Source organism: Myxocyprinus asiaticus, chromosome 15 (genome assembly GCF_019703515.2).
Source record: "Myxocyprinus asiaticus isolate MX2 ecotype Aquarium Trade chromosome 15, UBuf_Myxa_2, whole genome shotgun sequence".
NCBI classification, from domain to species: Eukaryota; Metazoa; Chordata; class Actinopteri; order Cypriniformes; family Catostomidae; genus Myxocyprinus; species Myxocyprinus asiaticus.
Genome location: NC_059358.1, coordinates 33,001,184 through 33,017,160, shown reverse-complemented (window position 1 = coordinate 33,017,160; position 15,977 = coordinate 33,001,184).

The window sequence follows — 15,977 nt, the reverse complement described above, 5'->3', positions numbered from 1 at the left end:
AAATGCAGCTTTGGATAGAAACCACCCAGAATCACATGGAGCCAGTAAGAGATGTCTTGTTAAATTAATTGAGGCGAATGATCTTTGTGATGTTTGGAGGCTTTTTCATACTACTCAGCGTCAATATGCTTGGACTCATGTTAAAGATAATTTTTTGTCTTTGGCTAGGCTTGATAGATTTTACTGTTTTAAACATCAGAGTAATGTACTTAAAGGTTGTTCAATTCATCCAGTTGGTATTTCAGATCATTCCCTTGTACAAATTTCTATCTTTGTTAAAGATGTGAAATACAAAAGTGTGTAGGGCTTTACTGGTTGTTTAGATCAGTGTTACTATCAGAAATAATTAATAATTATTTCTTTAGTTATTAATTAATATTTAAATTAATTAATTGAATCTAACTCACTAAAACCTCATATGGGGCTCCAGTAAATGTAGTGCGCTACGTTTAGGAGCGAGTTTGGTTATTCGCAATAATTAATAATTATCAAAGATAATTATTAATTAATAAAATCAATAGAACATTGATAAAAAATCAATGTTAGCTTTTCTAATCCTTTAAATCAACAATTATCAAAGATAATCATTAATTGTTAACATCGATGAAACATTAATTCAAATTAACACTAGCTTATTGATCATTCAAATTCAATCATCAAAGATAATTATCAATTATCAAAAATCAATAGAATATTAATAAGGATTAACATTGACAGGGCACCACCCTGGAATCAGGGACTAATAACCAGATAGTAAAACAGTCTCAATATTAGATTGTTTTCTTAGGAAAATCGACATCCGAAGAATATCGATTTTCTGGAAAAAAAACAATGAATGAAGGCTTGAATCCGAGCACTGACATCCCGTCAGCATGACACAGGTGTATGCAAAACAAACCAAAACACTTCTCTTTGTAATATAAACAAAGTTTATTTATGCAGTAATATCAATTAATAATTAATACAATGCAGTCAATAAACTTCCGACTTACAACTACAAACTAAACAGTGATATGATTAGATATGGAAATCAAAATAATCCTATAACACATGAGGGTGTGTGTGTGTGTGTGTGAGAGCGAGTGTGTGTGTGTGTGTGTGTGTGTGTGTGAGGAGGGACGCGCACAAAATGGCGGACGTGACTCTCGTGGACAGTATGTCACGTGAGACTTCCGGCCAGGGAATATGACCGTGAATGTGGCCGGAGAGAAACCAGTCAATGGTGTCTACCAGTTACCGTGTGTATCCGCTTGTACGATAGCTTAGGGACAAAGCTGAGTTTTATCACGAAGCTATCTACGAGCCAAAAATGTGTGCCAGAATGTTTGTGAGGGGTCGCGGGTGTGTGTGTGTGTGTGTGTGGTTTCACGATTGTGGGAGAGAAAGCAGCTGTTAGTTTATCACTCAGAGACGCGGTGGACGGCTCGTAAACAGCCCCGTGTTCTTTGATTCTTTAATGGATAAACTCAGTTTGCCGGTCTCACCCGCGATGGCGAAAATGCACAACAGTCCAATTTGGTTGGACCACAATACAGCAAATCATATTTGTGATAATTAATACCCTGATTATTAATAATGAGTGGACATGGCGGTCCGTAAACTGTACAAGCAAAAACCTTGAAACACAAGAATAACACACTATAATATTCTATCTCTGCCCAGACTTGAATCGCATGAGGATGCAGAATGTGTGTTCATCCATCCTTTAACTCAGACTCGGTTCCTCGAGGCTCGGGTGATGACGGGAGGCCGTCTCCTCGCTCTGTCGGTGGGCGGTACGGCTGCTGATTCTCGGTGGTCTGGCGGAGAAATCAGAAATGTCGACTTGATTGAAGATGGAAGATAAATCTTTAATCTCTTCACTTCTGCAGGCAAATGGATGAAGATGCGGATTGCTCGGCGGTCTCCTTCGGATCCGTTAGAGTGTTCGGTTGAACACAGAGTAATCTCAACTCGTCCAGCGAGATGGAGATTGTATGGCCACAGTTTCAAGTCAGACGTTACTTCCTTGTGCCACGAGGTTGCACCTGAGAGCAGCGATGAGCTGCGTCTATACACGGCGAACAACTCCCGGAAGCATTTCAGAGGTATTTCTACTCCTGATGATGTCATGGTTGAGGTGCATTCTGTAGTGTGCCTCATCCAATAGGAGTTGAGAGTTCGATCCTTTAGTGAGCAAGGCTTCATAGGATTTGTAGTCTGTTTTGGACTCCCTTTGTTTGAGTTTGGCGCGGTTTTTATCAGTAAGATTTACGACTTGGTATGTGGGGGCCTGAGTTAGGTTTTACGACTGTGTTAGGCCTGCCTTTGTCTTCTGTCTGAATACATGAGGCCCAGCAAGTGCCTATTGGCATTTTAATGTGTCCCTACTTTCTGATAATGTTTTAAAGATGCTTTTAAATAATTTTGGAGTGGTTATACAAAGACAAAATCTGAATACAATACTTTACAACAGTGGTGGGACATATGGAAGGGCAAGATAAAACAGCTGTGCTTACAGTATACTCTCAATGTCACAAGGGACATGACTAGGTCTATGAAAGCTTTGGAGAGTGAAATAGTGAAGCTGCAGGATTTGGCAGACTCCACAAGAAAAAGAGAACATTTTAAAGTTCTCCAAAAAAAGTTAGCTCTATCCAATCTGTTGGGGTTTTCTGCCAAAGGTGCTCTGGTTCGCTCCCGTTATCAAAATATTGTTAAAATGGATGCACCTTCTCATTTTTTTTTCCGGCCTTGAATGCAAAAATGGACAAAGGAGACTCATGCACTTTCTGCCTTCCTGCTGCAAGAGTCTGTGGATATCCGCAAATGTGCAGTTGCTTTTTATGAGAAACTTTTCAAGAAGGAGTTCCAAGAGAGACCAGAGGTGGTGCAGTCCTTCTCTATAAGGACTTACCTAAGGTTTCCGAGGAGGCTAATGCAGTGTTGGATGCACAAATCTCTGCTGATGAGCTACATTCTGCGTTGCAGAGCTTAGAGAGCGGCAAAGCTCCAAGCATTGATGGCCTTCCTGTAGACTTTTATAAAGTTTCCTGGCTTGTGATTGGCAAAAGATTTGCTGATTGTTATCAGAGACAGTTTAAGTAAAGGACATTTACCATTGAGCTGTAGGAGAGCGATCCTTACTCTTCTCCCCAAAAAAGGAGATTTACAAGAGATTAAAAACTGGTGACCAGTGGCTCTGCTCTGCACTGACTACAAACTTTTGTTGTTGGCCATGAGGCTGAGAAAAGTTATGGAGCATATCATTCATGTTGACCAGACTTATTGTATACCCAATAGGTTGAAAACTGACAACATTATTTTAATTTGTGATGTTCTGGGCCCCTCCAATTCATTGGGCTGTGAAATTTGTCTGATTTCAATAGATCAAGAAAAGGCTTTTGACAGAGTTGAACATCAGTATTTGTGGCAAATGCTAGATGCGTTTGGGTTCAGCTCTGGTCTTATAAACATGATTTGAGTCTTGTATAGTGACATTGAGAGTATTTTAAAGATGGTTTAAAACCACTTAAACGGTGGTTTAAGTGTTCCTTTTAAGGTTCAGAGGGGAGTCAGACAAGGCTGTTCATTATCTGGCATGCTGTACTCCCTGGTCATAGAGCCTCTCCTGCACAAGTTAAAACGTTCTCTTTTGAGTGTAAACCTTCCTGGATGTAAAACAGTTTTTAAATTATCTGCGTATGCCAATGATGTTGTTGTAATTGTCAAAAAACAAGAAGATATTGACACCCTCGTAGAAAATATAAATGATTTTGGTGTATTGTCCTCTGCTAAGATTAACTGGGGAAAAAGTGAAGCCGTAACAATCAGTGATGATTTAAAAAGAAAACTTGTTCTACCTGCCGGGTTAATTTGGAACAAGGGTGGTTTTAAATATCTTGGTGTTTATATTGGTGATGATACTTTTGTGTATAAAAACTGGGACAATGTTTTAGAGAAAGTTGAAGGATGTCTTAAAAAATGGACATGGATCTTGCCTCACATGTCTTTTAGGGGTCGTACACTAGTGATCAACAGCCTAGTGTCATCTATGCTGTGGCATCGATTATCATGTGTAGACCCTCCAGCGCAACTGCTGGCCAATATACAGGTGGTGATGGTGGACTTTTTTTGGGACCGTCTGCATTGGGTTCCACAGAGCGTACTGTTTCTACCAAAAGAGGAAGGAGGGCAGGGACTAATTCATCTCACCAGTAGGGGCGCTGCTTTCCGACTTCAGTTTATTCAGAGGCTCCTTGTTGGGCCCGTAGATCTTGTCTGGAGACCCTTAGCCTGAACCATATTGACCCGAGGCGGGAATTTGGGTCTTGCTGAGCCTTTATTTTTGATGGACCTGAGCGCTCATAAACTGTATAATCTCCCAAAGTTTTATCATGGACTGTTCACTGTGTGGGGGATGTTCCATAAAAAGAGAATGACAAGCTGTGAGTCCCTGTCATGGCTGTTGAAAAAGCCAGTAGTGCGTGGCACTCGCTTCAACGCAGAACATACAATAGGGCCCTTCATGATGCAGTTGTTCTGCTCGGCTGGGATTGTCACATTGGGACATGTGGTTGATCTATGTGGACCTAATTTTACCGACGCTGCAGGTTCATAAATCAACTGCTCAGCACTTGGAAGTGCTTACAAAGACTGAACTATCTTTGCTAAATGACTACTGTAATGGTTACTGTCAACCAGTTGTTGATTCTTTTCCTGCATTGACTCTTTTTCCTGATTTTAGAGACTGCGCCGGTCAACTGTTAGATTCCAGAGAAACTCTCACAAATGAGTTTGAAATCATGTATAAAATGTTTGTTAAAGTTTTAAACAAAGGCAAACTAAGTGGTAGGGCTGACACTCCTTGGAGAGCTCATCTAGGGCTTGACAATGAGGTCAGACCTGTGTGGAGAGCGATATACAAACCACCATTGACAAAAAGGGTAGGAGATTTACATTGGAGAATCCTACACGGTATTGTGGCTGTCAATGCTCTTATTTCTGTTATTAATCCCAATGTATGTGAAAATTGTTCTTTTTGTTTGTAGAGTTTATCACTGCTTTTTGGATTGTAGCAGACAGTTTTCAGTTGTTACAACGAATGTTTATGATGTTTGGAGAAAAGTTTTCTAAGCATTTGTTTATTCTTGGTTTTAGATACAGTCAGAAGTGGAGAGTGAAATGTCAGTTGTTAAATTTTGTATTGGGTCAAGCACCTACCTCAGCAGAAGGAATAAGATAGAAGAGTCCTTAGATTTTGATGCAAACACTGTTTGCCAGACTGAAAGATGATTTGGATTTTTATAGGACTACAAATAATGTAGAGGGTTTCACAATTATTTGGTGTTTTAAAAATGTTTTATGTTCTGTTGTGGAGAATGTTCTGTTTTTTTGGGACTGTTTTGAGTTAAACCATGTTTTTGTTTTTATTTTATTGTACTTTTTTAGTTATTGGTTATTGTGTTGTAGAAAACTCTGTTTTGAATAAATAAAGAGGAATTTAATCTCAAATATCTCTCTCTCTCTCTCTCTCTCTCTCTCTCTCTCTCAATTCAATTCAAATTAGCTTTATTGGCATGACCCTATACATTGTACAATGTTGCCAAAGCATTCATTAAAAAAACAAACAAACAAAAAAAAACAAACATGTATTACATACATATATTCAAACAATAAATTCTTATTCTTATTCTTATTCTTATTAACAACAACAACAATAATAATAATAATAATAATAAGCATACAGATAAGTGCACAAAATGTAAAGAAAAGTAACTACAGAGAGCAATGAGTAACATTAAAGATCATGACAGGAGAACATACTCTTCTGCTAAATCTATATATTCAGCCTTCGCTCCAAGAGCATATGAGAGTTTCTCTACATTACGCATTCTGCTGAATTCAGGCAGTATCTGTTTTATGAGTGTAAAGTGTGTGTTTCTAATGCTCTCATATTTACTGCACTCAGTGAGGAGTCATCCTCTGTGACTTTTTGAGTGCAGTGTGAACACAGTCTGTCCTCTCTGGGTCTCCAGTTCTGTCTGTGTTGACCTGTCTCTACAGCCAGACTGTGCTCACTCACACGATACTTCATAAGGAGCTTCCTGTGGCGGTAGTAATTTAATCTTTAATTTTGGTCAGATATGATGCCAATTTATATTCTGACATTATTTTTGGGAAATAAGTTTGTTTGTTAATTTCTTTGAGTTTGCTCTGCCAATGATGAATGTATTCTTCTAGGGTTGTGTTTTGAATTTGTTTTAGTTTTGCCTGCCTGAATTGAATTGAAACATTCAGCTGATGTTTGACCACTAAGTAGTCTTGACAGGTGGAACTAGAACTTACTGGCTCTCTTTTGAATGTCAGTCAAAAGAATGAATCTGCCCAGTTCTGCCCGACAGCCCAGGTTAAAAGCACTTCTTTGAACTCCCAGGATATTTTTACAGAATTCAAGGTGGAAAATTTTAACTGGACTTTTGTCTCAGGATTCATAATTCAGTTTATATTTGGGGCCCCAGATTTCGCTGCCATATATATGTATGGGCTTGATGACACTGTCAAACAATTTCAGCCACAGTTTAATATGGAGGTTCAATTTAAATAGTGATTTTCTTATACTATAATATGCCCTGCAAGCCTTGTCTGTTAGGTCTTTTATTGCCAAGTCAAATTGTTCAGAAGCCGAGAGAGTCAGACCTAAATAACTGTAACTGGTAACATGGTTAATAATTGTTCCCTCAAGTGTAAAAACATATTTTTTGTCTTGAAGATGGTTTTTATTTAGAAAAATTATCACATTTTGACTTGTCGACATTGATTGTTAATGCCCAATTACTGCAGTACTTTTCTAGAATTGAGAGGCTTTCACGTAATCCTTCTTCTGTATGTGAGAGCAGCAGCAGGTCATCTGCGTATAGAAGACATTTAATTTCTATGTCCTCTAGTGTGAGTCCAGGGCTACATAAGTTTTGAAGCATTGTGGCTAATTCTTTGATATAAATGTTAAATAAAGTTGGGCTTAGGCTGGAGCCTTGATGAACTCTTTTATTCTGGCTGAAATGTCTTTGTACATTGTTCATGTCCTTTATTAAATCATAAATCTTTCTTCCTATTCCACTCTGAATCAGTTTTAGGAACAATACATCATGCCAGACTGAATCAAAAAGGCTTTTTATAAATCAATAAAGCAGCCAAATATTTTTCCTTGTTTTGTTTGGTGGACATGTTTGTGTATAAGAGTGTTCAGTGTGTAGATGTGATCAGTTGCTCTGTTTTGGCATGAATCTAATTTGACAGTTGTGTAAAGCCTTGTTTTCTTGAAGATATTGGGTTAATCTGTCATTTATAATGCAACAGAATAGTAATGCCGCTGTAGTTGTTCAGGTTAAATTTGTTGCCTTGTTTGAAGAATTGGAGTGATTTGATTTTCTTTCCAATTCTCAGGAAAGTGTCCTGATTTTAAGAGCAAACTGAATAATTTGAGAATGACCTCATTCAGTTTGGGGCTGCCATGTTTCAACATCTCATTGCTAATTCCATCTGAGCCACAAGATTATTTTATTTTTTAGGGATTTGATCTTTTCACTGAGTTCCTTCAGTGATATGGGATTCTCTCTCTCTCTCTCTCTCTCTCTCTCTCTCTCTCTCTCTCTCTCTCTCTCTCTCTCTCTCTCTCTCTCTCTGTTTCTGTGCAGTCAGGGTGTCTTACCTCTAAGCCTGTGAGTCAGGGTGTCTGAATAGCATAATATTTCCTCTTTTTTGATACTGATATAATTAAGGGCACAGATCATAATGCCAAATCATAATTTTGGGAGTTTGAAAATGTAAAAGTATTGCATTTGGCTATGCTTGATTAGAAGATAGTTGTAAATGCATATCTTACTTCTTAGATTTTAAGTCAGTGTGTCTGAAATAGTATGATATCTGCCTTTATTTTGACACTGATATAACAATGGTCACAGATCGTAATGCCAAATTATAATTTTGAGTGTTTAAATTTGGGTATGCTTGATTAGATCATAGTTGTAAATACTGTAGTGTGTCTGAAATAGTATGACATTTGATACTGATATAATTAGGATCATAAATTATTGGAATCATAATCATTTTGTGATTTTGCATAAATTAATTGGTTGTTTGAAAAAGCACAAATATTTAATTTGGGTGTATGTGTATGATGATAAATGTAAAAGAATAAAGGTAAACTTGCAAAGTGGTTAAGGTGGCATTAAACTAATTTGACTTATTTGTGTTTGCATACTAATTGTACAGGTTTCCATTGATAATATAAGTATGTTCACAGTAAATTGGTACTGTATCATAATGCCAAATCACAATTTAGCATAAAATAATTAATAATAATAATTAAAAAATAAAACAATTAAATGCAGAAACATTTTATTTGGGGTAAATTATGTAATTAATGATCAAACCATTAAATTATAATAGCAATAATCTGTGATAATAATTATATCTGTATAGTTGCACTCACTTTAAGCTATGTACTACGCAATGTTCCTGCAACTAAACTGGTAGAGCATGGTGCTAGCAACACTAAGATTCCCAGGGAAAACACAAACTGTTAAAAAATTTATACCTTGAGTGAACTGTTAGTCATTTTGGATAAAAGTGTCTGTAAAATGCACAAATGTAAATTATTTTTAACACTCTGTAATTATTTACAAATCAGTTTCTGGTTTAATAAATGTAATTGTTTAATTATGCTTAGCTTTTTATATTAATGTTTTATAAAGCCTTTTTAAAAGCCAAAGTAGCTTGTACAATCTCCAAATACAATTAATCTTTTTTTAGTCTTTCAACTAAGACTGTTTTTGTACTGTCCGTACACAGACAGACAGACAGACAGACAGACAGACAGATAAATAGATAGATAGATAGATAGATAGATAGATAGATAGATAAATTTTGTTGTATTTGATTAGATGATATGTGAAAAGCACAAGCTAATCTCACAGAGTGGTTGAGGTGGCAAGAAACTAGATTTTCTCTTCAGTGTTTTTGTGTGTACGTGTCGTACAGGTTTCCATTGTTATTGCTGCATCTGTGCATTGCTGTGCGGTGTCTGGGTAGAAATGCAGGGATTCTCTCCCTCAAACACCTCTCACAATGCAGTACAGATGCCTTTCTCTTTCTCTGTCCTCTCTGCCCTGACCACTGAACCCAACTCGAACAAACACACTCATTACTGCAATACTAGAAAATCATGAGATCTCACCACAGGGTATTCCTGCGGGGCTTTCAGAACTTGACAGCTCTCTCTCTTTCCTCATTTTAGTCACTCCCTATGTCTTGGTGACAAAACACCCACAAGAGGAGTGACTCTGTTATCTGGAAATCACTGCCGCCCACTCTCTATATCTCTGTCTTCCCTTCTCTCTATCCATCCACTTCTCTAACCTGCATATTTGTTTAATTACCATTAAGTGATATCTTCATCTTTGCCTCTCTCTCTCTCTCTCACTCTCTCTGTTTCTGTGCATTCAGGGTGTATTACCTCTTAGCCTGTGAGTCTCTCTCTCTCTCTCTCTCTCTCTCTCTCTCTCTCTCTCTCTCATGTATAATACATGCATGGGGGCTGTTCCTATATACATAAGCTCAGTGATGCAGACTAGGTATAAAAGGAGGGTCAATCATTTTTCCTTGAGTTCACACAGGGAAAGACTCTGAGATTGAAGAATGAAGAGATGGAGGGGTTGAGGATTTGTGCAAGTCAAATAGAACTGTGTTAATCATAAGATTATTAAATTGGTATTCTAACAGGGACAATGAGAGACAGGAAATGATAGTAAGAGAGTGAGAGAGAGAAAGGGGCAGAGAAGGAGAGAAGGAGAGGTGGGGGAGGGAGATGAAGCAAAAGAGGAGATTTGGGAAGTGAAGAGAGAGGGAAGAAGGGGGATGGTTAATTCTGTATGTTCACAAAAAGACAACTAGATGCAGCAGTCCAGCTGTAATCTACCCAATCCTGGAAAGTCGTACTGTGCCCTGACTATTTATAGATTCTCATCTCTCCTACTATGTGACCTTGTGTGTATTCTTTGATTGGATGCAGTATGAGACTGTAAACTGGCATGCCCTATAAGAGCCAATAAATTTGTCCTGATTGGTAACACTTAACATTAATGTTCCCTTTATTAAGGGTTTATAAAGGTTTCATTAATGACTAGTATTTCATTTACAAATGCATTGTAAATCACTGATATGAAATAATAACAACTTTTTAACTTACATAAAAAGAGTAACTTTTTTACATAAAAGTGATTTTACATAGCATTTTATAAATGTTAATTGAAGGAATATCCCGAGTTTAATACAAGTTAAGCTCAATTGACAGAATTTGTGGCATTATATTGATTACCACAAAAATTAATTTTCACTCGTCCCTCCCTTTCTTTGAAAAAAGGTTAAAGTGGTTTACGAGGACTTTTTTTTTAGGTAACAAACTGGTAATTACAAGGGTATTATGCTATAAATGTGGTATATGAGGACATTTCTAGTGTCCCCATAATTCAAATCGCTTAAAAAACATACTAAACAATGTTTATTGAAAATGTAAAAATGAAGAAACTTTTTTGTGAGGGTTAGGGTTAGGGGATAGAATCTATAGTTCGTACAGTATTATGTCTATGGAGAGTCCTCATAAGGATAGCTGCAGTGATGGTACAATATGGTAAAACCTTGGTATTTTTATTATATATAATAGGCCTATATCATGGTATTTATATGGAAGGCTAATTCAAAGAACATGTCCAAAAAACATGGTATTGGTTTGGTTTTGGTACTTTTAAGCACTTTCATTTAATGTAAGTGTTTTGATACACTTTTATTTAGAAAGTATCTTTACCTGCAGTAGACAATCTATCACAGGCTGCACTCGCACTTGCACATGATCTTCATCACTGGCAAACGATTGAATGCAGCTGCAGGTTTTGTTTCAATGAATTGTAAGTAAATATTCACTTCATTCAGTGTTGTTTTTGAATAAGTTATTCGGCTTCGGGTACATCCTTAGAAAGGCATTTAGTACATGGTCTATTTGATCTGTGGGGGGTGCCTCAACATGTCACTGGAACGCACAGGCCACATTTTGTTAGACACAGATTGAACACATACTGTACTTATTGGCCCCCGAAGTGATGCCGCCCTGTTAAAAGCCTAGCTGCCACGTTTTGAACTAGCTGTAGGCAGGATAATGCATTTACCAATGTACAATGAGTTACAATAGTCTAACCTTGATGTAATAAGTGAGTGGATCACAATTTCCAAGTCTTTATGGGAAATACATTTTTTTATTTTAGCAGTAGATCTCAGGTGGAAAAAGCTACCCTTGAGAACAGCACTGATCGCTTTTGAAAATTAAAGAGGAGTCTAAAATCACTCCAATACTCCTTACATGATCATGTACATTTGACGACAGAGGACCTAACTGGGCAACCAGGCCAGGTAAGGAGGACATAGAGGAACCTAAAACCAGAACTTCGGCTTTGCTTTCATTTAATTGCAAGAAATTGTTTTCCAGCCAATTTTTAATATCTTTGAAGCAATTTAGGGCATTCTCAGATGAACAATTCTTGTCTACACTCACTGGGAAATAAAATTGGGAATCGTCAGCATAACAGTGATATGATATGCTGTACTTCTGAAAAATAGAGCTCAGAGGAAGCATATACAGTGAAAATAACAAGGGTCCTAAAATTGACCCTCGAGGGACACCACACTGTAATTGAGCTGACGCAGAAGAAAAATTACCTAAATTCACAGAGAATGTTCTTTCTTTTAGATAGGAGGAAAACCACAGGAGGGCCATACCCTGGATGCCAACCATACATTCTAGACGATTGAGAAAAATATTATGGTCGATAGTTTCGAACGTGGCACTGAGATCTAATAAAACTAAGATGACAGGTGAACCTGAATCCATGGAGAGAAAAATATCATTAGTGACCTCCAACAATGCAGATTCAGTGCTGTGCAAGGGTCTGAAACCAGACTGAAATGTATCTAAAATGTTAAATGTATTTAGATAGGAGTAGAGTAGACCTCAAAACTGGAATACATGTCCATAGGTAGTGTTCTGCATTTAAAAGAGTTTCTAAAAACAGTGGCAATACCACTTCCTTGCTCTGAAGTCCGTGGGGAATTTAAAAAGTCACAGCCTGGCGGTGTTAGATCCCCCAGGGCAATTTGTTCACCAGGATTCAGCCAGGTCTCAGTGATGAATAAAATGTCCAATGATCGTGATATAAAAAAGTCATTCAGAATAAAAGACTTTGCATTAATGAGGGCCATCTTAATAGTGGTAACATCTGTGTTCTGCAGTGAAATAAAAGATGTGCGTTTCAGCAAGCTGAGATTATCAAAACTGACACCCCGCCTCACATCACTTTCACCAGTCGGAGGGCGACGGCATGAAGACCATATGGCTGGTATGTGATGGTTGTCAGAGGAATCAGTCAGTAATCTGCAGGGATGTTGGCGTGACCCTCGATAGACATACCGGGGGCGACGCGCAATTCCAAGAGCAGCGCAATAGTTATAAACTCCATCTGACAGGCAGGCCGAGGAATTCAAACGCCATAAATCCAGAGATGAGTCAAATAAAACCATATCGGAAGAAAGATGATTGAATGAACTTGCAAACAAGCAGGGAGCTCTCCGCTAAAACTGGCGAGGGCCAACAGAAAAACTTCAACAGGCCAAGATGGGCAACAGAAGGCAGAACATCCTCAATGAATCCACCAACATGACTTGAATTCAAAGTCCACGTGCTCCAGCCCCACTGGACATGGACGATGAACAGGGAATCAAGCAGCCTATTTAAGACTGCATGTAGCAGTCCCGGCGAAGTCCATCGGTGAGTACAGCGGTGTTCATTTCCTTTGAGGTAATCCAGTCAGACATGAGGTGTAGCGTAGATTTCAAACAAACTAAAAAGTCAATAGTCCATAAGATTGTCCATAAAAGAGAAGCATAAAACTCGATTTCCTGAAGTCGCTCATACAAAAGGCCACTAAAACAAAAGCATCTAAAAACATTACAAAGAACCCGGAGAGCAGCGGCAGACAAACACGCCAGCGTTCACTCTACCTTGAATTGTCCTTGCCACAATCTAAAAACTCAACTGAAGCCACAAATCACACGTCTAGTATTCTAGTTCTAATCTTATGGTGATAACGCTCTACTTTGTGTTTTATGGATTATTTTCTAGACAATGTCAAGTAAATTTTCTAAAAAGCTACTTAAAAAGCCTGCCAGACAAAAACATTTATTAAATTCCTTTACAATACACACATTTTTGCTCTTTGTATTAAGCTTGATATGCTGAAAACTGCTCCATTAATGTTTTCACATTCACAATTATGAGTAAAATACAAATCACCTAGGCCTACTGTACATGACAAATTTTCCATTTGAAACGGCGAATTTTGCCACATGGAGAATAGTTTGCAACCTTGGAAATTACTGTTCGCTGGTACAACTGTACAATCATAAAATAGTGGGCAAATATTGCATGTTTCATTAGACACTTACATCTTACATGTCACTCTTAAAACTGCTTGCTGATATGCAGTGCTGGAATAATCCACGAGGTTCCCGCTTAAACCTGAGTCCCGCCAATCTCGCCTTCATCGATTTGATTGGTTATCTCAAATGACATTGACGAGTGGTATTAGGCTACTGATTAAGCTAAAATGTAAACTTTTTTAAATCGTTATGTTATTCCTGCAACAACGTAATGACAATTAAACAGCGGTGCATAATGGACTGCAGCAGAATGGCAACAAGGATATCAATTATTGGGGGTGCAATTTGGCCGTATCTGCTTATTGGGGGGGACTTGTCCCCTTCAGTGTATATTGTGGTTACGGCCCTGACTTATAAGTCCTTAAAGGTGCTGTAATTTTAGACTAGCCATTGAATTAGCCACGACCTCTGTTTCCAAAATCCTGCACTCCAAAGACACGCACACGAACATACCGTTGTGTTGGAGCAGATGGAGTGTCTCGCTAAGCATTTTTCCATCTGACCATGAGCGTTTCGAGAGCAGGAAATTATACCCGCACTTGTACAAGCATATGTGTGCTGCCCTGTGAAGGTGCACAATGAATGGCAGGCAGAAAGTCTTCTGATTTGCTAAACAAACATTCTGACAGTGGCCTGCAGACATTTACCCCACTGTTTCAGAGACAGGTATGCTCAACGGTGTAGGTTTGCTTTGAAAGTTGGTAGGGACATATTGCAAGGACGACATGTTGATATTAAGAATGTGAGAAAGTATGGCATCTAAGAGTACAATATTTCTTCATATAACAAGTCTCATTTTCTATTCTTCTGCTCAACCATATTTAATATTAGTCTGCTTTTTACTAGCACTATTTTGATGACAATGGTCTCATTTTATTTCCTGTATTTTATTGACAAAATATGCTTTTCCTATTTACCCCAATGTTCTTCACCAATGTGAAAAATAAAACGTATTGGCTAAATTTATCCTATACATTGTGTGCAGAAAATATGAAATATTAGTTAAAAATGCAAACATTCTTGTGCTGACATAGATCGACTCACACACACACACACACACACACACACACACACACACACACACACACACACACACACACACACGCCTTTGTCGTCATAGAAACACACACATACCAGATGCGTGCCTAATATTTTCTGCTCCCTGTATCTTTATACACTTTCAGGATGAATGCATTAAAATCATGCCACAAGTTAATCTGTATGTGAAAATTCAATATATTGTGCATTCCCACTGGCCACCACTAAATTCTTAATTTGTGATGGCAATCTGTTGTCTGTGCATTTATACTAGCATCTTAAAATCCTGGACTTTTAATCCACCCCCTTACCTGGCACAGTTGCTCAAATTCAATAATTCATATAGAAAACCTTTGTAACCTTTTTTCTTTTTTAATGCTATTAATCCTATTAGTTTAAAGGATTGGACCTAAAATACAAAAGGAAATCCACCCATGTAATCTTCAGATAATTATTTAAAAAGTCCTCATACAGTAATCACAAACATCTGAGATTGATGCATCCTGAACAGCGCTGAGAAAAGTAACAGGTGCCATGTGACAATGCAGTTACTGCACCGCTTCACAAGATGTTGGACAATAAATAATGATACTGAGAATTTTTAATAGTGATTAAAGGTGCTATATGTAATATTTTTACTGTACTAAATCATAAATGACCATAATATGTCATTAGAGAATTAGGAAACATGCTAAGTTGAAATACTGGCTTCTCCGATGACAATGCTACAGCCAGTATATTCTACTTTTAAGTTTTCATTCCGAGCTGGAATTTCTGTTTATGTTTTGGCCTGTGTGATCCCGCCCACTGCCCACTCACCAATAGTAATTCGACACCGCCGGGTTGCCAGATTTTAACAAGTTTGCAGGCAAACAACACTGCGTGCTGCAGCCATGGAAGCCAACAAACGAACTGGATCAGATATAACAGATTCCACCCGACCTAAAAAGCCTCACCATCCGTCTAAAAACCACCATGACCAGAGGTGTAGTAAAACATGGATAAATACTGGAGATGCCTTTGGAAGATGGAGACAGCTTAAAGCCCAGAAATCCTTTAAAACAGATGCTGAGTTGGATAATTTGCATGTCAACATTCTGGCAACTCGCATGAGCTTCGAGTCTGGGGTGGGGCAGACAACTCCAATATTTTGAATTTGGACTGCAGTACCCATTTCAAACGCTTGTTATCAATTTTACATATTGAACCTTTAAAATGAATATAAAAAGCATATTATAAATTTTAAGTATTTTCTAAGTGGTAAAATTACTCAAATGTTAGTCGGGACATTTTCGATTGTCTGAAAGGTGGTAGGGACATCTTACCTAAATCTACGCCTATAGGTGTGCTATTTCATGGCACCTATTTTAGTGAGATCTGACAAGAAATATGTCATTTCCTAAAAAATTACTTAC